General features: G+C 37.9%; 1 protein-coding gene across 1 annotated transcript in view; it reads left to right on the forward strand.

The window, feature by feature from the left end:
- Window positions 1-27646, forward strand: part of SYN2 (synapsin II) — a 211101-nt gene that overhangs the window by 838 nt on the left and 182617 nt on the right. The gene's annotated exons all lie outside the window — the stretch shown is intronic.

Consider the following 27646-nt stretch of genomic DNA (forward strand, 5'->3'; position numbering starts at 1 on the left):
CTCCAAAAGAAGGAGCTACTTTACGCAACAGGGAAGAGCCTTAAGAAATAGTTTGTTTTTGAGGTGCAGATAGAAGGGTCTGCTTAAGGCACAGAAAAGATGAGGTAAAATGGTCCCAGATCGCCAAAGGGATGTTTAAAACCAATAAAAAAACGTTCTACTTTATGAGGCACGAGTGAATTTGGAATGGAAATGGGCATTTTGCGGGGAGAGGGTCAGAGGAGTATTTTTCACCTGCTGGATGGGAGCTGATATCAATATTGACACCAAGGTTGATCAAATCACAGATGTGGAAGCCAGGTGTACGTAGGCTTGTTCCCAGGCAGCACGGCTGAAGTCCGTTTAAGAATAATGAAATTCTTGTATTTGTGTAGCAGGGAGGGAATTTATGGATTTCTTTGGTTTTGGTTTGTGTGTGGGAAGTGGAAGGGACGGTGGGTTTTCCCGACCGTAAAATATTTTGGATCATTAAAGGGCCACAAATAAAGAGATCTGCCTTAATGCAGTAGACAGGGAACTTCAAGAATTTAATGATGATGATTATTACTACTACTACTATTACTACTACTATCAGTAAGGGATATTCCAACTTAGAATCGGAAGGCTGGGGGAAAATGGTACCTCTAGTTGGTAAAAGCAGGAATGAGATACATTTAAGATAAATTAATGAAAAAGAAGTTCTATTTTATGTAGCAGAAAGTTGTCTAGGGGATGATGGTTGAAGTGGGTAGTGAGGATGGAACTGACCAATGAAGGAAGGACTTGAAGAAATGAAGAGACCAGAAATCTGGGTTGCTTCTTTTCTGGAATATAGGCAGCATTTTTGTTTGTTTTTCTTTCTCACAGGAGTTGAGGTAGGAGACTGGACCTGAGTGTTTCCTCCCAAGTGGGAGACACAGAGGGACTACAGAGCTGTTTATAGTATCTCCTTTTCCTCTTTTGATTGCTTCACTGCTTTTCTCCATCATTTTCTCGCCTGGAGACTCAGAGGGAGGGAAACACTAGGATGGGTGTGAGATGTATATGTGGAGATACCCTCCTGCTGGCCCTAATGTGACCATTCTGAATGGTCTTTTGGGTGGCTGTGTAGTTGGCTTTTTCTCAAGACAGTGGAGTAGAAAATCTGAAGGGACCTTTGTTAGGAAATGACAAAAACACAAGTAAGAATGTAATGGGGAAAGTATAAGAGTTTAAATGATGGTGCCATTGACAGCCCCCTGTGGGAATTACTCTTAACTCAGTTTAAGTCAACAAGTGCTTATTAGTGGAAGGGAAGGGAAGTAAATTTTATTAAGCATCTGTTATATGCCAGACCCAGTACTAGGTGATCTGATATACATCTCATTGAATTCTCACTACCAACTGAGGGTTAGCAAAACTAAATAATGTGTTAGTGGTCATATAGCCAGCAAAAGATTTATAGAACCAGGATTTGAACTTAGGCCCATTTTACTCTCCTGTTATCACTGCACTGCTTTGCTATTGCCTCATTATTATTATATTAATAATATTAAAAAAAGATTTTATTTATTTTTAGAGAGAAACATTGATGTGAGGGAAATATCTATTTGTTGCCTCCCACAGCCCCAACTGGGGAGCTGGCCCACAACCCAGGCATGTGCCCTGACCAGGAATTGAACCATCGAACTTTTGTTTCATAGGCTGGAGCTCAATCCACTGAGCAACACCAGTTAAAGCTGTTATTAGTAATATTAATAACAGGCTCCTTCTAGGGGTAGGCAGTGTAGGGACCTTATAGAGAACTCACACTCAATTTGGGAGACAAAATGGAAATATTTAACAAAAACAGTTAACAAAAAGGAATAGCACTTCTTTGCTATCACCTCATTGTTATTATGTTATTAGTAATATTTTTAAAAATATTTTTTAAATTTATTTTTAGAGATAGGGGAAAGGATGGAGAAAGAGAGGGAGAAAAACATCAATGTGTGAGAGAAACGTTGATTGGTTGCTTCTTGCACTCCCCAAACTGGGCACCTGGCCCGCAACCCAGACATGTGCCCTGACTGGAATTGATCCAGTGACCTTTTGGTTCTCAGAACCGTGCTCAATCCACTGAGCAATACCAGCCAGGGAGGTGCTTCATTTTTTTTTTTTTTTATGCAAGAATCTGATCCTCCTCCACCTTGTCCTGATTTATCCAGTTGAAGGAATTTGTTTGGGGTCTAATTACCAGTTAGGTACTGGCAGGTAGGGAGATACTCATTTGTATGTGTATGATGAGGCTGCTGTAGACTTGTATATTGTTCTTTAAAAAAAATTTCTTTCCTTTTTGCTCAATCCCTCCATCCTCTAACCTTTCCCCAACTAGCTGTCATCGGCTCTCCATCTATGAGTATGTCTCTGTTTTGTTTATCCCTTAGATTCCTCATATGAGTGAAATCATATGGTATTTGTCTTTCTTTGACTGGCTTATTTCACTTAGCGCAATGTTCTCCAGGTTCATCCATGCTGTTGGAAAGGGTAAAGTTTTCTTTTGTTTTATGGCCAAGTATTATTCCATTGTGTAAATGTTCCATAGTTGTATCCACTCATCTATTGATGGATATTTGGGGTGCATCCCTATATTGGTGATTGTAAATAATGCTGCAATGAACATAGGGGTGCTTATGTTCTTTAGAATTAGTGTTTTGGGTTCCTTCGGATATATTCCCAGAAGTAAGATCACTGGGTCCCACTTTTTGAGTTATTGTCATACTGCTCACCACAGTGGTTGCACCAATCTGCATTCCCACCAACAGTGCAAAAGAGTTCCCCTTTCTCCACATCCTCAACAGCACTTGTGTGTTGATTTATTGATGATAGCCATTCTGATAGGTGTGAGATGGTATCTCATTGTGGTTTTCATTTCTCTGATGATTAGTGCTGTTGACCATCTTTTCATATTGACCATCTGTATGTCTATTCATGTCTTTTGCCCATTTTTTAATTGGGTTGCTTGTTTTTCTGGTATTGAGTTTTGTAAGTACTTTATAAATTTTGGATATTAACCCCTTATCAGATGTATCAGTGAACATGTTCTCCCATTCTGTGGCTTATCTTTTTGTTTTGTTGATGTTTTCCTTTCCTATGCAAAACCTTTTTAGTTTGATGTAGTTCCATTTGTTTATTTTTTCTTTCCTGGGAGATATATTGGATAAAAAATTTCTAGGAGCAATGTCCAGGATTTTGCTGCCTATATTTCCTTTGAGGATTTTTATGGTTTCAGGTCTAACATTTAAGTCTTTGATCCATTTTGAATTTATTCTTGTGTGTAGTGTAAGAAGGTGGTTTAGTTTTATTTTTCTACATGTATCTGTCCAATTTTCCCAACACCATTTATTGAATAAACTATCGTTAGCCCATTGTACGTGCTTGCTTCCTCTGTTAAATATTAATTGACTATAAAGGTATGGGTTTATTTCTGAGCTCTCTATTCTGTTCCCTTGATCTATGTGTCTGTTTTTATGCCAGTACTATTGCTGTTTTGATTACTGTGGCCTTATAATATAGTTTGATATTCGGTAGCATGATTCCTCCAATTTTGTTCTTCTTTCTCAGGATTGCTGTTGCTATGCGGGCTTTTTGTAGTTCCATATAAATTTTTGAATTATTTGTTCTAGTTCTATGAAATATGTCATTGGAATCTTGGTAGGAATTGTGTTGAATCTATAGATTGCTTTGGGTAGTATGGTTATTTGAAATCATTACTTCTTACTATCCATGAACATGGTATGTGCTTCTACTCATTGGAATCTTCAATTTCTTTCTTCAGTATCTTATAATTTTCTGTGTACAGGTCTTTTACATCCTTTATTAGATTTATTCCTAGGTATTTTATTCTTTTTGAAGCAGTTGTGAATGGGATTGCTTTCTTAATTTCCCTTTCTGTTAGTTTGTTATTGGCGTATAAAAATGGAACTGATTTCTGGAGATTAAATTTGTATCCTGCTACTTTGCTGAATTCATTTATCAGTTCTAGTAGTTTCTTGGTGGAATCTTTCGGGTTCTCTATGTATAGTATCATGTCATCTGCAAATAATGACAGTTTTACTTATTCCTTTCCAGTTTGGATGCCTTTTATTTCATCTTGTCTGATTGCTGTGGCTAGGACTTCCAGTACTAGGTTGAATAAGAGAAGTGAAAGTGGGCATCCCTTTCTTGTTCCTGATCTTAAGGGGAATGCTTATAGTTTTTGCCTATTGAGTATGATACTGGCAGTGGGTTTGTCATATATGGCCTTTATTATGTTTAGGTATTTTCCTTCTATTCCCATTTTGCTGAGAGCTTTTATGATAAATTGGTGCTGGATTTTATCAAATGCTTTTTCAGGATATATTGATATGATCATGTAGTTTTTTTTATCCTTCACTTTGTTTATGTGGTGAATCACATTTATTGATTTGTGAATGTTGTACCAACCTTGCATTCCTGGAATAAGTCCCACTTGATCATGGTGTATGATCTTTTTCATGCATTGCTATATTTGGTTCACTAATATTTTGTTGGAGATTTTAGCATCTATGTTCATCAGAAATATTGGCCTCTAGTTTTCTTTCTTTTTAGTGCCTTTATTTGGTATTTGCATTAGGATATTGCTGGTCTCATAAAATTAGTTTGGGAGCCTTCCCTCCTCTTGAATTTTATGAAATAGTTTGAGAAGGAGAGGTGTTAGTCCTTCTCAGAATGTTTGGTAAAATTCACCTGTGAAGCCATCTGGTCCAGCTTTTGTTTGTTGGGAGTTTTCTATTACTGCTTCAATTTCACTAGGTATAATCTGTCTATTCAGATTCTCTGGTTCTTCCTGATTTAGTTTTGGAAGATAGTATGTTTCTAGGAATTTATCCACTTTGTCCAGATTGTCCAGTTTGTTGGCATATAATCGTTCATAATATTTTCTTACAATCCTTTGTATTTCTTTGGTATCAGTTGTAATTTCTCCTCTTTCATTTCATTTTATTTATTATGGTCCTGTCTCTTTTTTTCGTGATGAATCTGGTTAAAGGTTTGTTAGTCTTGTTTATCTTTTCAAAGAAACAGCTCTTGGATTCACTGATCTTTTGTATCATTATTTAAGACTATTTGTTTATTTTTGCCCTGATCTTTATTATTTCCTTCCTTCTATTCACTTTGGGCTTTATTTGTTGTTCTTTTTCAAGTTCCTTTAAGTGTAAAACTAATTTGTTTATTTATTTATTTATTTGAGATAGGCTTGTAACACTATGGCTATCTTTCTTAGGATTGCTTTCCCAGTGTCCCACAGATTTTGGATTGTTGTGTCCTCATTTTCATTTGTTTTCAGGCATCTTCTGATTTCTTCCTTCATCTCATTGATCTATTCATTGTTTAATAACATGTTATTTACTCCCATGTCTTTGAGAGTTTTTCAGTGTTCTTCTTGTGATTGATTTCTAGTTTCATAACATTATTGTCAGAGAAAATGCTTGATATGATTCCAATCTTCTTAAATTTATTGAGATGTTTTGTATCCTAACATGTGGTCTATCCCAGAAAATGTTCCATGTGCACTTGAAAAGTTGGTGTATTCTGCTGCTTTGGGGTGAAATGCTCTGAAGATATAAATTCAATCCATTTGATCTATGTGTCTTTTAAGGCCGATGTCTCCTTGATTTTTTGTCTAGGAGATCTATTCATTGAAGTTAGTGGAGTGTTAACATCCCTGACTATGACTTTATTGTGTTGATCTCTCCCTTTATGTCCGTCAAGATTTGCTTTACATATTTAGGTGTTCCTATGTTGGGTGCATAAATGTTTACTAGGATTGTATCCTTTTGTTGGATTGTTCTCTTTATCATTATGTAGTGTCCTTTTTTGTCTCTTACTATAGCCTTGATATTAAAGTCTATTTTGTTGGATATAAGTACTGCTTTTTTTTCTTTTCTATTTGCATGAATTATCTATTTCTATCTTTTTACTTTTAGCCTGCATGTATGTATGTTTCAATCTGAGACAGGTCTCTTGGAGGCAGCAGATATATGGATCTTCTTTTCTTATCTATTCATTTCTCCTGTGTCTTTTGGTTGGGGCATTTAAGCCATTTACATTTAAGGTGATTATTGATAGAAATGTATATAGTGCCATTTTATTGTTAGACTGTTTTTTTCTTTCCCTTCCCCTTTCTCTTCTTCTCCTCCTCCTCCTCCTCTCCCTCCTCCCCCTCCTTCCCCCATCCTTTCTTCTCCTTTTTCTTCTTCTTCTTCTCCTCCTCCCCTCCCCGACCCCCTCCTCCTCCTCCTTCATCTTCTTCTTTCTGCTTCTTCCAAGCCCATTAACATTTGTTGCAGTACTGGTGTTAACAAACTCCTTTAGCTTTTTCTTGTCTGGGAAGCTCCTTATTTCTCCTTCAATTTTAAATGATAGCCTTGCTGGGTAAAGTAGCCTCGGTTGTAGGTCCTTGCTTTTCATCATCTTGAATATTTCACACCACTCTCTTCTGGCCTGAAATGTTTCTGTTGAGTAATCAGATGCCAGTCTAATTGGTGCTCCCTTATATGTAACTACCTGCTCTTCTCTTGCAGCTTTTAGAATTCTCTCCTTGTCTTTAAGTCTTGTCATTTTAATTATGATCTGTCTTTTTGGGTCCAACTTGTTTGGGGCTCTCTGAACTTCCTGGACTTGTGTGTATTTTTCCTTCACCACATTAGGGAAGTTTTTGGTCATTATTTCTTCAAGTAGGTTCTTGATCCCTTGCTTCTGGTATTCCTGTGATGGGGATGTTGTTAGGTTTATGTTGTCCAAAATGTTGCTTAAGCTCTTGTCATTTTTTAAAAATGTTTTTCTTTTTGCTGCTCTCCTGTTTGTTTTTTTCTACCTGTCTTCCAAATCCCTGACTCCATCCTCTGCTTAATCTGACCTACTGTTTATTCCGTCTAGTGTATTATTTCTTTTAGATATTGCATTTTTTTGTTTCTGACCGGTCCTTTTAATGGTTTCTATGTCTTTTTTCCCCTGTTGTTGAGTAATCCGATAATCATTACTTTAAGTTTGTATCTGATAAAATGCTTGCCTCCATTTCATCTAGCTCTTCTTCTGGAGAATTCTCTTTTTCTTTCATTTGGAGTCTGTTTTTTGTCGTCCCATTTTGGCTGCTTCTTTGTAATTTCTGCTTTAGTTGTTAAAATAATTAGTTGAATGGATCAGTTGTTAAGCTAATCAAGCTGTAAACAGTTTAAGTACCATAGGGTGGACCAGAGTAATTCCCCTGGGTGGGGCTATTCCTTCCCCTTAAGCTGATGCCACTTGGAGAGGAATGCTTTGCCTCAGAAAGATGGCTTCTGCAGTAAGGTGAATGACTCAGCACAGGGATCATGGTGGCTATTCCTTCAGTTCTCTCCCCAGAGCCACCAACCCCAGACTTCCCTCAAGTATCTCTAGTCCACTCTCCCCTCTCTCTGCCAGAGTCCAGGGTAAGTGGCTGCAAATGAAATTTTGTGTGTTGGCCCTGTAAGAGTCTCTCTGAGTCTCCAGCTAGCTGGCAGACAGAAACCATGTATCTTTTCACAGCTGAACATTATTCGGGTTCCTTTCCATCTCTGGTGCTGTAATCTGGGGAGACCATCTTGGGGTTTAGACCCCACACTTCTCAGGGGGAATCCCCCAGCTGCTGAAATATTCCTCCAGAACTTCAGCTGCCACCCATGGAATCCCAGCCAGCCCTCTAGTACTTCCTCCTCATTCCCTACAAGTTATGTTGTGGTGAAGTGGTTTTTTTCTGTCTGTCCTTGGTTGTAAGTCTTCTCTCCAGCTAGTGTTCAGTTGATTATTCAGGATGCTTTCTCTATAATTTAGTTGTAATTCCATATTGGTCCTGGGAGAAGTTTCGTGCAGCTTCTACTTACTCCTCTGACATCTCGAATCTTTCTGATTTGTATTTAGTTCTAACAGCTTCAAGTGGCTTGAGGTTAGTAACTTTCCTTGGATACTATTTGTTGGGGCCCTCTTGGGAAAATATTGAGACTTGGAGCCCCATGCAGGCCAGGGAAAGGAAATGAAGCCTGTAAGACCTGACTGGAAAACTGGGAAAGCTGGGTGCATATGTACCTCGATGCTATAGCCAGTGGGCCCTGGTGGGAATTGGGCCATGAGAAAATGATTTATGTCCTTTGAAGCTTGCCCTGTTCTTTTACCTTGGTTGATTACTTTCTAGTACCAGCAGCAGAGGTTTTAACTAACTCAAAATGAACTTACACCCCTATTTTATGGCTATCTGAAGTCTTTGTGTCCAATACACCCTGACCTGAGGGAGATCTCAACGTTCCTTTAATTGTTATCCCTGAACAATATCTGTTTTCTGTAATCAGCACTGTTCAACATTGATTGATGAGCTTTATGTGCATGCTATAGGCCCTTAAACTTACTGCATTCAGTAAAAGACCTTGGAGGAAGGCAGTTGAGGCATTTGTCTCTCAGACATTTGCCAGTTTTCTCTTCCCTAGCACAAGCTGCCTGGGAAGTCTTCATTTCATCTGCAACACCAGGGGATCTCTGCAGTTTGGGGATCCCCAACAACTATTATTATCTAGACTGCCTGGGTATGAACCAGAGAATTTGCCTTGCCCTAAAGGGAAGTAATGGAAACCACTTTCCATTAGAAGGTGTTTCTCTCTCTTTATTTTACTTGAAATTGTGTTTTTATTGGTTGTCTGAGATCTTTAGATTAATTGTACTCTAAAGGATCATTGAAAAATGTATCTGTTTCATTAAAAAATGAAATCAAGCTCATTATATACCTTACTAGTAATTATTACTAGTGATTTACATATATATACATATATATATACATATATACACATATATACATATATATATATGTAAACCACTAATTATGTTTGATTGTACACCATAGATATCAGGATATACACATATATATCCTTTTTAAAGCTCATACATAAATTCGAAGTACCGTTAAGACTGCACTTTAATAAATGATCTTTGTGCTTAAACAAGTAACTAGTGTATATGTTGGGTATTGTACTGTCACTGCTGAAGAGGTAAGTTTTCTCTCAGATTCTCCCCTGACTTTTTTCCAGTGATTCCAATCCCAGTGGCCAAGTGAGTTTTTTCATCCTCACATGTCTCAGTGTTTGATTTGAAATTCAGTATAGCACAAACATTATAAAGCTTTTCTAGATGATCTAGAGACTACAGTTATGACAAATCCACAGATCTTTATTGACTGCCTTCTCTGTATAGGGCATATATGCTAAGAAAAATGAGACATTGTGCCTGTTTTCTAAGATCTTTCTGTTGATTTGAGTAAATAAGATAAATACATATTTTTAAAAATGACCCCTTGTATTCATAGTATGGTCCGGGATCAGTAGCATTGACATTAACCAGGAGTTTTTCGATTTACAGATTATCAGGTCTCTCCTGTACCTATTGAATAATAATTTGTATTTGAATAAGATTTCCAGGTGATTCACAAGCACATTAAAGATGTATTGAACTAAAGAGCATATGACTTAAGTACTAAAGGTGTGGTGTCAATACCAAGTGCTATCATTTATCAAACAACTACTATATTCCAGATGTTTTACTATGTTCCAGATGTTACACATATCATTTATTCTCTATCACAGCAATGTAGTGCTATAGAAATTTTGAAAAGTGAGAGATGGATGTGGGCTAGAGTGGGAAGGGAATGCTTAATGGAAGCAGTGAGATTTGAACTGAGCTTTGAAGAATTTGAATCAAGAGAGGTCTGGCTCAGTCCAGATGATGGGTAGTATAAGGGAAGTACATTGGCAGAAATAAAGGAGATGGTGAGAGGCTGAATTTATGTATTTTCTAGGCGGCATCTGTTTCTATTCTTTTCTGGTCAGTCCTTTGGCATTTCATTAAGAATAGGGGAATTCAAAGTGCAGAGGTCTGGACTAGGGCTTGTGAGTGGCTCTAGAAAAATATTTGAATTGGAACATGGGGGTAAAGCTCAAGTGAGGTTTGAGGCTTCTCTCTACTATATATTTTATTTATATGTTCTATGTACTAGTTCCATAGAGTTTCATTGTTCATAGCAGCAGTAGCCTATAGCTTAGAATTCTAGGTTATTAGAGCTGGAAGATCATTTGGGCTACTTTATAAATGGGGGAAATCTTGATCTAAAGACAGAGAGTGACTTGTTCAAGGTTACTCAACTAGTTGATGGTAGAACCAGAGCTAGAATATAAAACTTCAGCTTCTATACTAAGCTCCCCTGCCCATACCATGTTACAGTACCCCTCTGTTTTACTGTCTTTCTACCTATCTAACTTTTATTATTCTCCATCCCTTATTCTCTCAAGGACTGATAGGGACTTTTGAACTTAAAGGAACAGGAATCATCGTCTAGCCCAGAGAAATGGAATGATATTGCCCAAGGTCAAACAAGAAGTTAGTGAGAGAATGGAGACTAGTACTCACATCTTCTGACTCCAACTCAAGTTTCTTTCTACTTTAAGTCACTCTGTGTAGATGCCTCAAATTTAGTATTCTTTGTGTCTGCTTCTTTTAAAGATTCATTGTGGAGTTGTTAGTAAGTGCTTAAAAAGAACCACATGAGCATATCACACTGTATCTACACCAGCAGTTTTCACTGTCTTATTTGCGTTATTGATGTTTCAGCACAGGTGGTAAAATGGTTGAAGTAGACTCTTACAGAGCTAGTCATCAAAATTGAACAATATTCTAAAGTTAATAGGATTATGCTACAATGATGACCTTCCTTTCAGGGACTCATTTTTGCCTCAGTATCCCTGTCTACGTAAGATTGCTTATTGTCTTTGTATCCAAGTTTGGTTCTGTAGTAATATTAGTCTTGTCAATATCTTGCTAAGCAAAATGCAATGGAGGCCTAAATAGGAAGTTTTCCAGAATTGTATACCTTTCCTCCAAATTTACAAAATAATTTTAACTGGGATATGATTTAGTGCCGTTGAGCATCTAACACAAGCCAGGTGGTGCTGGGGATATAAGGATCATTTGGGCATAGACCTTGTCTAATGGGATTTTTGAGTCCACTAGGGGAGAGAACAGACATTTAAATAGGATTTTAGTATAGTGTGATAATTAGTATACATAGGGTGCTATGAGAACATGGGTGGGCTGTCCCTGAGGAATGAAGACACTGTGATGAGAAACATTTGTACCATTAAAAGTGTGCCACCGTCTATTCTTAGGTAAGGCACTTTGCCTCTTTGGTTTTTGATTCTCCAATATCTGTCAAATGAGAGGCCTGAAACAGATGCTCTAAATTCCTTTGCAGCACTACATTATTTTCATGTTACAGTTTTTGTACCATTATCTTTAAAAAAATTTAGCTCTATATTTTATTCTTTGTGGCAATGCTTGTAAATCTTTGCAAAAACAAGCATAGGTCAATAAATGAGTAAAAATGCCTTTGGGTGAAAAACTCATCTTCTAGTACTCTCCATTTAGTACCTACTTCTTAGAGTATTGCTGTCATGTGGTATCCTGAAAAAAGGGGGTTCAATCCTATAATGCCTCCTGTGTGTATTTCCACCTCAGTGATGAAAATTGGAGACTTGTGATTGAATTCCTCTCTCCCTGACAGAGCTAAGAAATATATATACCAGGCCTGTTCAGAAAATATCCAGCCATGTGCTATGAAAAATAGAGACATTTATTGAACAAGATACAAAATACAAGAAACATTGTACATAAGACAATGATATCTTAGTCCCCATGTGAGAAAGGCTTGCAATGAAACACCAGGACACAGAACTTTAGCAGCAACCGAGGCAGTTTATTCACAGATCTGCAGCTCTGGGTGCAGCCAGGTCAAAAGGTGCACGCTGAAAAGACAGAGCTGGCTGTTTTTATCCTAATGTGAGCAAAACCTCCCCTTTCCTCTCCATCCCCTTCCTCTCTTGTTTTTCCCTGCTGGATACTCTGGAGTTACAATCTAATGCGATTGACTAAATCAACTAAGGGTCGTAATTAACTCATGAATAAGTTTTCTTAACTTGCTGACCATGCATAATTCCCAGGTGATAAATATTCCATGATGGGTGCCCCTTACACTTGGTTAACTCTGACTGTTTATGTCTCCAGCCCTTCTATTTCTAAATTACAGTTGTTCAAGATTACATTTCTCTTTTGCTGCTAATTATTTATTAATAGTTTGAGTGTCACTTTTATCGGTCCCTCACACCTTCAAAGTAGGCACCTTGGGAACTCACATAGTTCTCCTAATTGCCATCAGTTGCCCTGTCATATTTTCCTGAATCTCATCAATGGTCTGAACTCTCTTCCCTTTCAAAAGTGATTTTAGTGTTGGGAAAAGGCAGGAGTAGCAGGGTGCCAAATCTGGGCTGTAGGGGGGTTGAGTCACCTGGGTGATTTGATGTTTCACAAAAAAAGTCTGCAGGAGATGTGATTCATGAGTGGGTGCGTTGTGTGATGAAGCTGCCAATCACCAGTTGCCTATAGCTGCAGCCTTCTGAATCATCTCAATAGTTTCTGCAGAGGAATGTTCAAGCTTAACACAAAATTTGATGCAGATTCATTGCTCTACTCGCTCACTCATTTTTAATGCAATGGCCACATAGTACACATACTCAAATGGTGTCTGCCACCCCCACTGACTAGTTCAGTGGAGTCATCATTGTTCATGCATGTGCATTCCAGTCCACTCTCCTTGGCTGCCAGGTTATATTGATGTCGCGCAAACTGTTCTCGTTATATTAACAATGGTTGGACTTTTACCAGACAGACCTCATATACGTCGGCTAGCAGCATTTATTTCTTGCTCTCTGCCATGTGCACTGTGCTTTACAGTTTACACGGCATACTCATATGCATTGTTTCATTTTATCTTCACAATGATCCTGAGCTGTAGATAGGATATCCATTTTATAGATGAATAAACAGGCTCATAAAAGTAGTCTCTTGCCCAAGATTATATAGCTATTAAACTGAAGTGCCAGGAGCTGTACCCTTATTGATAGATTCATACCAAAAAAATTAATAAATAAATAAAAATAAAAGAAATTTGGCCACAGAAAATTAAGAGTATGATTTTTTCTTTTATATTTTTATTTATTTATTTATTTATATTTTTTATTGACTCTATTGGGGTGACATTGGTTAATAACATTATATAGATTTCATCTGTACAGTTCTATAATACATCATCAGTATATTGTATTGTGTGTTCACCACCCAAAGTCAAGTCTCCTTCTGTCACCATTTATCCCATCTTGACTCTTCTACCTGCCCCACCCCCTTTCCCTCTGGTAATCACCATGCTGTTTTCTGTGTCTATGAGGTTTTTTTTTTTATTAATTTCTTCATCTTTTTCACCCATCCACCCCAACCTTCCTCCCCTCTGACAGTTGTCAGACTGTTGTCTGTATCTATGACTCTTATTTCTATTTGGTTTGTTAGTTTATTTTGCTCATTAGATTCCACCTATAAGTGAAATCATATGGTATTTGTTTTTCTCTGACTGGCTTGTTTCACTTAGCATAATACTCTCCAGGTCCATCTATGCCGTCCCAAAAGGTTGGTTGGTTTTAGAAGAGAGAAGCATTACCAATTTGACTCAGCCATATCTAACAATTAGGCACAGGACCACATAAATCTTTATTACCTTTAATAACTTAAATGAATTCTAAAATAGCTCTACTTCAGTTTATACTTGTAACTAATGAAGAAAGGAAAATTAAGGGAAATGAAAGGACAGAAATATACATAATGGCTTTAAAAAGTAGTTCCTGTGTTCTTTTCCCCTTTTCCAATCCATCTTTCACATTGCTTTCAGAGTATTCCTAAACAAAAGTATTCATAGGTTTTATAAAGTAAATTTAATTTGTAAGTCTTCTCTAACACACTGTTGCTCATTAAACTTATTCACAACCTGGCTCCAGCTTATCTTTCATACTTTTGCTATACTTTCAAACTTTTTCCATACATTGGGTTGCCCTTCCTTTGAGTACATACTTTACTTTCTGGGTTCTGTGCTATTATTACACAGTTGCCTTTGGAATGCTTTTATTCTGCTTCTCTCTTACTTCAAGACTCATTTTTTTTTGTTCCATTTTCAGAGGATGAGGGTACTGAATATTGTTTTAAAAAGAACCACCCCCTCCTGCCTTCTGCATGACCTTGCTCAAAATTTTGTCCTTTGTTCTTCTGTTTATAATCTCATTTTCTACTGGTTGCTTCTACAAGTTGCTCCATCATTGTAAATAAGGAAACAAGGAAAAACTCCCCCTTCACCTTCTTAATCATTCTTCCAGATGTGAGGATAAAAAAAAAAATCTTAGTTTCATCTCTATTTCCTTTTCTCATGTTAGCTTTCCTGAACTGAAATTGGGCTTCTGCCTTCTCCATAATACTGAAATTCTTCTTGCTATGCTACCTAATTGCTAAATCCAAATGGAAGTGTCAGTTTATACTTTCACTGATGGGTTTGACACTGTTTATCTCTCATCTGGAAGTCCCTTGGGTTCTGCATTCTTTGCTTGCTTTATACCTATTCTTTTAAAGTTCCTTTTCAACATAATTGCATTAGGGTTCCCATTTCTCCACATCCTTACCAGCACTTGTTGTTTGTTGATTTGTTGATGATGGCCATTCTGATTGGTGTGAAGTGGTACCTCATTGTGGTTTTAATTTCCATCTCTCTGATGGCTAGTGATGTTGAGCATCCTTTCATTTATTTATGGGCCCTCTGTGTGTCCTCCTTGGAGAAGTATCTACTCAGGTCCTTTGCCTATTTTTAAATTGGATTGTTTGTCTTCCTGGTGTTGAATCTTATGAGTTCTTTATATATTTTGGAGATCAACCCCTTGTCCGAGGTATCATTGGCAAATATATTTTCCCATATGGTTGGTTCCCTTTTCATTTTGATGATTTTTTTAGCCATTCAGAAGCTTTTTAATTTGATGTAGTCCCATTTGTTTATTCTTTCCTTTATTTCCCTTGCCCTAGAGGATGTATTGACAAAAGTATTGCTGCGTGGTATATCTGAAATTTTACTGCCTATGTTTTCCTCTAGGACTTTCATGAAGCCACAGCTATGTATAAGTCTTTTATCCATTTTAAATTTATTCTGGTATATGGTGTAAGTTGATGGTCTAGTTTCATTTTTTTGCATATACCATTCTAGTTCTCCCAACACCATATGTTGAAGAGGTTATTATTATTATATTTTATGCCCCTGTCCCCTTTGTCAAATGTTAATTGACCATAAAGACCTGGGTTTATTTCTGGGTTCTCTATTCTGTTCAGTTGATCTATGTGTCTGTTCTTATGCCAGTACCAGACTGTTTTGATTACAGTTGCCTTGTAATATAGTTTGATATTAGGTATTGTGATCCATCCTACTTTATTTTTCTTTCTCAAGATTGCTGAGGCTATTTGGGGTTATTTTTGTTCTATATAAATTTTTGAAATATTTGTTCTAAATCTGTGAAATATGTCACTGGAATACAAACTGGTACAGCTACTGTGGAAAACAGTATGGAATTTCCTCAAAAAGGAAAACTGAAACTGCCTTTTGATCGAGCAATTCTACTGCTGGGATAATACCCAAAGAATCCTGAAACACCAATTCAGAAGAACATGTGCACCCTTATGTTCATAGCAGTGTTATTTATAATAGCCAAGTGCTGGAAACAGTCTAAGTGCCCATCAGTAAATGAGTGGATCAAAAAGCTGTGGTACCTTTACATAATGGAGTACTATGCAACAGAAAGAAAGAAGGAACTCCTACCTTTTGCGACAGCATGGATGGCATTAAGGAGTATTATACTAAGTGAAATAAGCCAGGCGGGGAAAGACAAATACCATATAGTCTCACCCATAAGAGGAACCTAATGAACAAAACAAACAAATGAGGAAAATAGAACCAGAGGCAAGGAAACAAGGAACGGACTGACAGTAACCAGTGTTGAGTGGGGCAGGGGATTAAGGGGAAAGACAGGGAAGGGATTAGTTAAGGAACATGTATGAATGACCTGTGGACATGGACAAGAGTGGGAATTGACTCCGGGAGTCGGGGGTAGGCTGGGCAAAGGAGAGCCATGTGATGGTGGGGGAATGGGACAACTATAAAAGAACAACAATTTAAACAGGCAAAAAAAGTTCCATCTTGTTCTTTTTGTTTTTTTCCTTTGCCTATTTTGTTAAATGTAGGTGTTCCTCAGAGCCTCATTTTCTACTCACTTCTTTTTTCAGTCTATACACTCTCCCTGGCCCATCCTCTCTCAAAATGTAAATTACCTCCTAAATGTAATCAGTTTTCCAATCTTTATTTTTAGCTCAGAACTTTGTTCATTGCCTGATGGACATCTCCATCTGGGTGATTAAATGTAACTCAAGGTCTTATGTTCCAGTATTAAATTCCTTATCTTCCCTTCCTATTTTAGTTCTTCTCATATTCTTTATGTTGACTAGGGATAACAGTGGTTATTTATTTCAATTTCTTATTAACTTTCACCTAGAAGTTCTGTAGGTCTCATCATGATTTCCACTTAATAGCTTAAATGAACTATTTAAAATGTACATTTGACCTTTTCATCCTGTCTGGATGAGTATTTCTTTCTTCTTTATATCTTTGTTTGTTGGACTTCCATGCAGCTTGGTTTTCTGGAACTTCTGGTTATCTCTGGTTTTGAGGTAGTTGTGTTCCTTCTTAGTTGTGGAGGGAGATGCAGCGTGTCTGTCTGTCTAGGTCTCCATCTTGGCCGGAAGTCCTTCTTCATTTTTTTTTTTTTTTTTTTATCCTTAGCATCCAGCAGAATATCTGGCACATGATTTGAGGTCAGTAAAACTTTGCCAAATTGAGTTCAGGAGAGGGATCTAAAGAATGTGAAAAGGGATAGAAGGAAACAATGGACAAGAAAGTATTCTAGGATTAGAGGTGTATTTTATTATGTTGGAAGTCATGCTGATTCACTGAAAATATAAGCTTTAGGATACTTTTGCTCTTACTATACTCTCTGGGATACAAATTAACTTAATCACTAATTTTCAGCCAGTCCAAATCATAAATCTTTTGAGATTTAACTCTGAATGAGAGCCATAGCAGCTCCTAATACTGGAAAATATTATCTGGTCCACAGCAGCTTTGAACAGAGCAAAGGAAATGAAATAAAACTGAGGACCAAGCTTCTCTTCCCTAACCTATATAGATACTTGGCTCCAAAGGATCCCATTTTTTTAAAAATGTTTTTTATTGATTATATTGTTACAACAGTTCCAATTTTCTCCCCCTTGTTCCCCTCCACCCAGCACCCCCCTCCCCCAGCAATCCCCCCCAGGTCCATACCCCTGGTTCGTAAAAATTAACTATCCCCCCCCTCTCAAATATTAGGACCCTTTGTAATCTTGTAAAGGACAATGGGCAAAGGTCTCAAGCTCCTCTAGCTGCTTCAAGCTGGACATGGTCGTCGTCCTACCTACCCTTGGGTCCAGAAAACCCTAATAAGAGTGGGGGTGTGGAGGGGAGGGTGGCCTTCCCACATGGGGAAGGATCGTGCAGACTCCAGGTCAGTTGGCTGTCTCCGGTCAACGGCGTGCTTGGTTTAACAGGCTGGTGTCCTTGTTGTGTTCTGGGGGCAACAGATTTGGCGAAAAGGGTTAAGAGACATCATTCAATCCATAACTACTAGATGACAAAAGGCAGGGATTAATTTTTCAATGTTCCATATTAGGGAAAAAAAAAAAAAAAAAAAAGGGCTTCTTTGTAAGAAGGTGTGCTAGGCACATCTCGCCTGTCCAAAACCCTTTTGCCCATTATACTTAGTTTGGGCTGAGGTAAATAGTTTAGGTTTTTCCCCCTCTCAGACCTCTGGGCCTTTTCTGTCCAAGCCATTAGGATAGAAAAGAGAAACCCATTTTAAAGTGAAGCCCACAGACCACCCCATTCTTCCCCAACCCAGCCATTTAGTTCAGCCAAACCGTTGAGTCTCAGGAGGCAGCGCTACAGAGAGGATTAAGTGAGGCTTATGCGTACAGATAATCACTCAGGTAATGCGATCATAGGCTTATGTCCTTTGAAAACAAAAAACACGTGTTAATTTATGTAACATAACCCGCAAACAAGTCTCTAAATCTGGAGAAGAAACTTTTAAGACGGTTAGTTGCCCTGTTTTATACTCTACTACTGATCATTGTGATTTTCCTTGAATAATAATCTTTCTCCCTAAGGTTACCCTCCTTGTCTTTAAAGGGACTACATTAAGTCCATTTTTAGTTTATCCTGTTCGTTTGCATAAACATAACAAGAGCAGCAAATGATCACTTATGATCTTTAGTTCTGCTTTGCTGGAACTTACCCAGGGAATATTTGGGGTGACCTTCAGTCTGTTCTTCAGGGCACAGAAGCTGTGCCACATATCTGGCATTCATCCTTGCCTGTACACACCTGTTTTTTCCAAGTCAAAGGATCCCATTTTTCTGAAGTTAATCTGCTTTCTTGCCATATTCAGAGAACTTTTCTTTTAGTGTGAAACTTCAATCTTGGGCCACCCAAGCTTCTTGTTTCTTTTTCTTTAGTGAAAAAAATTTCTTTATGTTATCCAAAGCATAGATTTGGAGAATGAAAACAGCACTGTGACTGGAAAATGTTGGAAGTGATCTCTTTATGATCTGTCTCTGCGTACTTCTCCAGTCTTGCCTTTCTTTGATTCCTTACGTGCTTTGATATAGGCATGATCAACTATCAATACTAAGATTTACCTGAATGTGCCATTGCCTCTACACCTTTTTATATACTACTCCTGCTACCTGATGGCATTTTTTTCTCCCGTGTGTCTTTGCCTGGATGATTCTGGATATAATTCAGTCATTGTCTCTTCTAGAGTCAGAACTATACTTAATCCTTCCTTAAATTCTTTCAATTTGTGTTAGAAACCATACTAAACTTGCTTACCTCTCATAACAATGAACTCATTATATTAGAGTCAGGTTTTATTTGTCTTTTCACTTTTCCACCTTCAAATGATAAGATCTTCTCAAGGGCAATGACTGTAACTTTAATTTCAGTATTCCCAGCATTTGGTATGACAGAGAAGGTTTTCAGTAATTACAATATTTGTTGGACCAGTCAATGACTTATGAAAAAAATTATGAAAGTGCAAATGATGAGCAAAGCAAATCTTCAACTCCCTGTAAATATAAACAAACAATAGCTGCATTAACCAAAGTGATTAGTAAGAACTGGTATATATATTAAAGTCTTTCTATAAACTGTAAAGTCCTAGAAAAGTCTTAATTATTGGTACTAGGTTAGAATGTTCCACACCCTCCCTTACATGAAGCTGATGATGCACCTGCTCTGCCTTGCTCTAATTCACCCTTTTCTGATGTGCACAAATACCCCAATGCTTACTCTCTCTAGAGAACAGCTATTGCCCTCTCTACCCCTGCCTCCCTCCCCCCACCCTATCTCCATTCTCTTAGAGTAGACACTAAGGTATCTTTGTATACTTGAGCCTTTCTCAAATTTTAGGGTCTTTTTTTTTTTTTTTAAGAAAACCCTCACCCATGCTCTTTGATTTTAGACAGAAGGGAAGGGAGGAGAGAGAGAGAAAGAGAGAGGGAGAGAAACATCAGTCAGTTGCTTCTTGCACCTACCATGACTAGGGAATAAACCCACAACCTAGGCATGTGCCCTGACTGGGAATCAAACCTGTGACCCATCAGTTTATGGGTTAATGCTCAAACCAACTGAGTCACAGCTGCTAGGGTTAGGGTCTGTTTTTTCTTTTCTTGTTTCTTTTTAGGACTTTTTCCATTCCAGTCCTCCCAAGCTGAAATTCCTTTCCAGGATATATACCTCTTATTTTTTTGCTGTTCAAGGCACCTAACAACTTTATACGATATCTTTACCCTGATTTAATGCTGTATAAAGAAGCTTGGGCTTTGTGGGAGGAAACTGAAGTCCCCTTTCTCTATTGTGGACTTGAATCCTTGGAGGGCTCTATAATAATAGTAATGATAAAACAGCTGAAGACTGTTTCTTTTATTCTTTCAGGTTCCAGTGACATCGAGTGAGTCTTTTCTTTTTGGACCCTGTGATGCAACTCTAGGGAGAAATCTGAATATATTTCTCTCTTCAGTCCCTATCACCTTCTGATAAATAGAGATGGTGAAAATTTAAGTTCTGTAGAGTCCTGTGTTCACTAACATTTTAAGGGCACCAATGAAAGGATGATAATCAGTCAGCAAACAAATAAACTAACTCCAGTGTATTAATTGCCGTGAAGGTTATGAAACCAACGAAATACTTGGAATCAGATCATTATAGAATATATGCTTTCCTTTTTGAGAACTTGTACAGAATCTCAAGGAAGCAAAATTAGCATAGTATAGTGGAAAAAGCATGCAAACATTTAAAATGTACATATTTGCTCTGGCTGGGTAGCTCAGTTGGCTGGGGCGTTGTCCCCATACACTAAAAAGGTTGTGGGTTTGATCTGGTCAGGGCACATACTGAGGTTGCAGGTTTGATCCCAGGTCGGGGTGCCTGTGGGAGGCAAACGATCAATGTTTCTCTCTCACATCTCTCTCTCTCTCTCTCTCTCTCTCTCTCTCTCTCTCTCTCTCTGCCCCCCTTCGTCCCCACTCCCTCCCTCCCTTTCTCTCTAAAATCAATAAACGTATCCTGAGGTGAGGATTAAAAAAAGGAAGAGAAAGCAAAGGCATAACAACAGCAATGAGTAAGATCTGTAAAGGATTCAGGACAGGGAAAAGAAATTTGAATAAGCAGAGTGGGAGAAATGATGATAATACTCAATGTGATAGACAGGCACTATTCTAAGTAGATATATTAACCCATTTACTAGGTTATGGAATAGATTACTTTCATTAACTTAATTTTACAAATGGGAATACTGCAGCTCATAGTGAGTCCAGGATTTGAATGCAGATACAACCACCATGCTCTGTAATCACTAGTAACAATGTTCCCAGTTTTTCCTTGCTAGTAAACACCTTGGTGTTTCCTTTCCTCAATGACACAGATGCATGTTTGATCTTGGGCAATTTCTTGTTTTCTCTTAACTCCGGTTTCTTTATAAAAAGGAGATAAAATATCTCAAAGTATTCTTATGAGAATCAATCGAAATAAACGCTGCAAATGTCTAACAGGGTGAATGGCACATGAAAAATGTTCAATAAATGTTCCACTATGACAAGCAGATTTTCATAGCAGCTTTAAGACAACAGTTTACTATTTATAGGGGCCTGCAAGTCAAGTAAAATAATTTGTAGACAAGTTTCCATGACACTAAAAATGATCTTGAAAAACAGGACAAACCTAGACAAATATTCCTTTATTTTGGATGGAGTCAGTTTCCTGTGTGTAGTTTAGAAAACACTGGTTACTAGTGTGTTGGAACAACCTTGGGAGAAATTTTTGCAATGGCTTTTTTGTAGAAACTGTATACTGTGAGCACTATCACATCTATTGTCTTTTTTAATCCTCCATACAGTAGTATTTGTAGGGCAGTAAGTAATGTTATTCTCATTTTACATATTAAGGAATTAAGATCCAGGGAAGGTACGATGTTTACCCAAGCTCGCATAGCCAGGGAGTGGTAAGAGTCTGGACTAGAACTCAAGTCTCTTGACTTTGGAGTTTATATTTTTCTACGGGCATCCTAGATGGAGTTGCAGGTGCCATAGAGCTTGGTAATTAGTTAATGTAATTGGAAACTTGTATTAAGTGGTCAAGAATATTAGATCTTCCAGTCATTAAACAAACTTCTTTGTTTTACAAGGGTATTTGGCTTAATGAGTTCCCTTTAGTGTTACCTTGTGTTGGAAACTGTTGACACAAAAAGCCAGGGAACAGTGCCATAAAAGGTGGTGACAGGGAGGTTGTTTGGGACTGGTATTTATCTTCTCTGGAGAGAATGGAGCTAAAAGACCTCAAGAAGCATCATGCCATTCCAGAAAACATAGGAAGTTTGGAGTCAGATGATCTGGGTTTAATTCAGGCCATAGCAAGTTGCTGTTCTTTGCATCTTGATTTCCTCATCCTTCAAATTGGAATAATAATACCTGCCCTACTTTCTTCAGAGGATCGTTGTGAGGTCAGATAGCAAACCATAACACACACAACAGATTTAAATATATATGAACTGAAGAGAGTAGATATGAGGGAAGATTCCCCAGTTAATTTCCTCTTATGTATTGCTATGGCAATTTTTCTAGTTTTTAGGAGTAAGAATTTAAGAGAGAAAATGGTTTTTCCCTAGTATCAGGGCTACTAATTCTAGTCAGAGCCTGTGAAGGTGGTGAATTTTGTATTTTTACTTTTCTGTGCCTTCTCTCACCACTGATACTTCTCTTATTCTGTGTCTATGGATGTATATCCTATGACTTAAGACTCATTCCAGAGGTGAACATATTTCCTGAAGCAAAATTGGGACATGCAGTCTTATTTTTTAGTGCAAGAAATAGTCTGTGAGATTTTCTGATTCTGAAATGGGGGTATTTGGGGAAAGTTTTGGTGATTGGAGACAATGAGACCGAAAACTTGAAATCAGGAGGTTCTTGAGAATTGTAGGCCAAATTGTTGTTGGTATCATATTTCTCAGATTTTAGTTTTCAGCAGGCTGAGTTAATCTTAGCTCAATTATGAGTATTTAATGGTTATTGGTAGTCCTCTTTCAGGTTTTCGTGTTTTCATAGGAGGTAGAAAATAGAAAACTTTTTCTGACCCTAAGTAATGAATAGTGGAATTTCAGCACTAAGAATGGGGAAAAGGGAGAATCATTCTTCATTGCCACTTGCCTATATGAAAAAGTCTACTCTTTGAATGAATAAACTGTCAGTTGATTTAGCAAAGTGGGATGTGACTGATTTTCCTTCACCCTCCAAATGACTTATGCAGTTAGATTTTGTTGAAAAATGCACTGAACTTAACTTTGACCCTGGAAGGAAATTGTAGCGTTTGTAGTTCTATTATAAGGTCACATATTCAAGTAAAAGTTTATGGTTTATTATATACTTTGACTCATTTAATTGTCACCTTAACCTTGTCAGTAAAGTTGGTATAATTTTCTGTTTTGATTAGGAAACAGGAAACCAAGAAAACCAAGGCTCAGCGAGATTGTGATTTGCTTAGTTGCAATATAAAATAGGTAGATCTGCTTCTAAAATCTAGTTTCTTCTCTTTCTACCGTTTTATCCTTATTCAGTGCCCTTTTTCTTCATGTAGCTAAACTTGTTTTCAAGTTCTGCATTAGTCAATTATGATACTTTTGCCTAAAAGCACAAATGTGGATAAAAATTGCTTAAGCTGAGAAGAGCCTGTGTGGTCTGTGACAGGTGCTGCGTAGGTTGGTTGAAAAATAACTTAAAGGTTGTGTCTTTTTCCTATGTGTTTTTGTTAATGCTTATCATAGTTTCATGACTTGGAGTCCTTCTGGTGCCTCTGGCAAATTTCAGACTGATTTAAGTTGTCAGGAGAGGAGATTTTTACTCCAGAGCTCAATTCCTTTAAAGCTTCTTATTTTCCCTTGTACCTGGAAATTTATTTCTTAGCCAGAGCTCAGGGTGGTGCCAGACTTAAGTTCCTACTAAAGACACATTCCCTGCTGAACGATGTTTTCTGCCTTTTTTCATACAGACAGCCTTTCTCCCTACACTCTACACTTAGTTCCAGCTAGAGTTTGGGGGTAGGGAAAGGATGTGAAGCTCTTGTCCTTTCTGACTTCATGTGTTCCTGAAAATCCTGCTATGCCTATTTCCCAGGATCCTGTGCTTTTCTCCAGATTGTTGAGGACCTAAAATCTGGGCAGTGGCCTGGGAAGAAAGATTTTCCAGAGACTTTTTAATGGGCTGATTTGTTTATTTCCCCATAGTTAGAGCTTAGAAGCAAGCTTAGTCTTTTGTTTTTAATGCTTTACTTTTCCTCCCCTTCTTGGGGTATTTATTTATTTTGAGGTTTCCAATGTATTTCATTCATTCTTTCATAAATTATTCAGTAGGAACTGGCGCTATAATCCTGAGAACAAGAGACATTGTCCTGTCTTAAAGCTTATAGATTAGTTGGAAAGATAGGCAATTAAACAAGCAATGTAATAAGGTATGATTTATTGTTATATCAACATGACTAAAGGAAGTTTTAAATAGAATATGTTTCTCTCATAATTTCACCACAGCAATAAATCAGCTGCTTTCACATTTTTCTATATTCTCTTCCAATATTTGTCCATATGCCAACATTTTTACATAATTGTGATTGTTGTCTATCTATAATTTCATGTTGTTTTTCCACTTCTAAGTAATTTTTACATATTGTTGCTTAGTCTTAATAATTATATTTTTTCATAGCTGTTGTACTATGATTTATTCAGTTATATTTCCATTAGAGAACTGTTGACTTACAATTTTTCACCATTATTGTATAGTAAAACCAGAGGCATTCTCAATTTTCAGGAAAGGGACTACTTGATCAAAGATATGATATATGTAGCTTTTGATAGAGATCGCTATAATGCTTCCAACAGAAGGTTTTTTCCAGTTTGAAGTTTATCACACAATTTCATTTCACTTTCCAGCACACAGTATTAGTATCTTTTTAGGTGTTAATATAATAGATATAAAAGCCATATTTGACTTTTAATATATATTTCTATGAGTACAGGTGCAGTTGAATATTTTCCCTAATGTTTGTTTATAAATACATGGGAAAAAATTGTCTTGTCTTCTGGCAATTTACTTATAGATTTGCTTAGTTGGTGGTTTGATTTTGAATGGGATGTTCATTGTCAGTGAAGAAGAATAGATGACAGTGAATAGAATGTCTTAGGAATGTGCTCTAACTTTATGCTGCAATGTGGCAAAAAACTTCTGTGATTGTGGAGTCAAGAATCAGTTTCTTGGAGCTAGACTTAGTACTATGTGTTGGAGTGACAACTTTGGAGTCTATACTAGGCTGTGAGTGCCTTTAGAGAAAGGGCCATCTTTGCCTCAGCATTTAGTAGCCTGGCTGATAGTAAGTCTAAAAAAGTTGTTGAAGGAATAGGGGCGCTAGATAATCTCCTTCTCCAAATATCATTCTCATAGTCTTTGTATATCGCCTACAATTTCATCATTTAATATTCATTCCTTGAACTTTAAAAGACTTATGAATTTTGGAAGCCTCTGGGAGTTTATTAACACCTACAGGAGGATGACCATGGTAGTCCCAGGCAACATACTAGAGATTATAACCACACTATGAGAGTAACACTTTGTAGGGATGGAATATAAAATAGACACCTGGTGGTAGAGGAGTGGAGATGGGATGAGAGCGATGCTCAGAATGTTACAGAGCAGGTCCCCGCCAAAAAAAAAAAAAAAAAAAGGAAAAATCCCCAGAGCCTGCAGTTGGAGGATGGAGGAGAGGGGGCAGCTTTCAAGATGCCTTTGCATATCTATAGCTGGTAGCTAGTGTCTTAGTTATGAAAATGGCTTTGGTTCTTCCAAGAGGACAAGGAGATGGGAGGGGTTTTGACCATGGAATGGCGAAGAAAGAGCACATAGAGCCTGCACAAGGTTCTGTGAATGGTCAGAATCAGTTACCATGCCCACTGCATCATAGGCCACAGTCAGGAATTTAAAAATAAGGTGGCAGCCATTTTTGCAGAGAGAGTAGAGTTCAATGAGGTTTGCAAGGAGGTAGTGGAGAGACATCCACTCAGTTTGCAAGGAGGTAGAAGGAAGAGAGTAGAGGGAACTCCATATGGTTTGCAAGGAGGTAGAAAGAGAGCATCATGCAGTTTTAGAAAGAAAGAGAGATCCATGTGGCTTTGAAAGGGCAGAGAGAGAACCATGTGTGAGCCAGTGCAACATGGCACATGTTTTCCTGGACTGTTAAACGGAGGTTGATAACATTGTACCCCAGATCCCGAAGGAGACAGCTGACTGATAAGGGATGGGGAATTTCTGGGCATGGTTTTGGTTTATAGTCTTTTGGGGAGCAAGAAAAGTATTGGGTCCTGTGGGAGAACAGGGCTCTGAGCTGAAGTGCTCACTGCCCTCCCCAGGTTGGAATATGTGAATAAAGACCTGTTTTCCTCAATACTAGTTGGGTTTTGCACCAAGGCGCCACGTGAAAGAACCCCCTTTTGCTTGGTAACAAAAGGATTACTAGGGATTTATCATAAATAAACCTCAGGTATTGCAAAGAATCCCAGGAATGGGAGAGCTGGAAAGTAATTTTCATGATTATCTGAGCCTTGGTATCCTTGTGTGTAAATGTGGATGAGGATACTTACTTTCCAGGGTTATTGTGGGACTTTGTTGAAATCAGTAGGTTATGAAAGTGCTTTGTAAACTCTATAAAGTGCTGTGTGAATTAAAAAAAAAAATTATTGTTGTCATCACCATCATGTAAGAAACCAAGGAATAGAGGGATTAAATTACTTTTATTTTTTTTGCCAGAAACTAGATTTTTTCTTCATATTTTGCAGCCAACCTTCATCATTTGAAGATGAAAATTTTTTTTTACCCTCACCTAGACACATGCTCACTGATTCTAGAGAGAGGACATGGAAAGGAAAGAGAGAGGGAGGGAAACATTGATTTGAGAGAGAAACATGGTTCAGTTGCCTCCCAGACCTGGGACCAAACCCGCAATGTAGGCATGTGCCCTGACTGGGAATCGAACCCACACTGGCCAGGGAGAAATGTCTAAAGTATTATTTTTCCCCACAAGGAAATAGTGAGAAAGGGTAGAGGATGGGGGTGGATAGCTTTCGTGTGTGGATAGACTCTTTTTGCCCAAGGGTTTTTCCTAAAGAAGAATGAAGCACAGCAAAAAGATGTAGACAAAACAGTAAGGACATGGCAAAGCATGGTTCATGTCTATGTAGAGGCTAATTGATGATTGAAACTTAGTTAAGATTAGGAGGAATCATGAGTTGATCTTGGAGTAGGAAATTGGGATCTGATCAGGAGAATTTTTCTTTATCCTGTGGTCAGTGGTGAGTAGTGAAGGTTTTGGAGCAGGGGGTAACTCAATCAGTGCCTTATGTAGGAAGGTTTATCTGGAGACAATGTAGAAAATAGGAAGGAGGAAGAACTTGTGCAGGCCTGGAGACCAATTTAGGAGCATGCTTTAATTGTTCATCTCTGATACACTGAAGACTTGTAATAAATAGGACCATGGCAGTGGAGAAGCAAGAATGGGTACAAGGATGTCAGAGTGTGTAGTGCTTGGCTAAAGGAGCTCTGGGACTTTATGGTATTCAATCTGTTCTCTCTCCCAGAGGTTTGTTTTCCCTGTAAATGTTTTAAAAAGCGAAGTATAAAAATACACAAATATATAACATAACCAGCACCTGCTAAGCTTTTATAATACCCCTTCAGTCATTACGTACTTTACATCCCTCTGTAGGTAACCACTATTTTTAGTTCTTTCACTACATACTAATTTTGCCTGGGTTTTGAGCTTCCTCCCTCCCTCCCTTCCTCCCTTCCTTCCTTCCTTCCTTCCTTCCTTCCTTCCCCCCTTCCTTCCTTCCTTCCTTCCTTCCTTTCTTCCTCCCTTCCTTCCTTCCTTTCTTCCTCCCTTCCTTCCTTCCTTTCTTCCTCCCTTCCTTCTTTGTGGATAGATGGGGGCTCTTTTTGATGACTCTGAAAGCCCATCAAATAGATGGTCCCCTTCTGAGACCTAGTA

The sequence above is a fragment of the Furipterus horrens genome, unplaced genomic scaffold (assembly GCF_987537825.1).
Source record: "Furipterus horrens unplaced genomic scaffold, mFurHor1.1.pri manual_scaffold_7, whole genome shotgun sequence".
Classification (NCBI taxonomy): Eukaryota; Metazoa; Chordata; class Mammalia; order Chiroptera; family Furipteridae; genus Furipterus; species Furipterus horrens.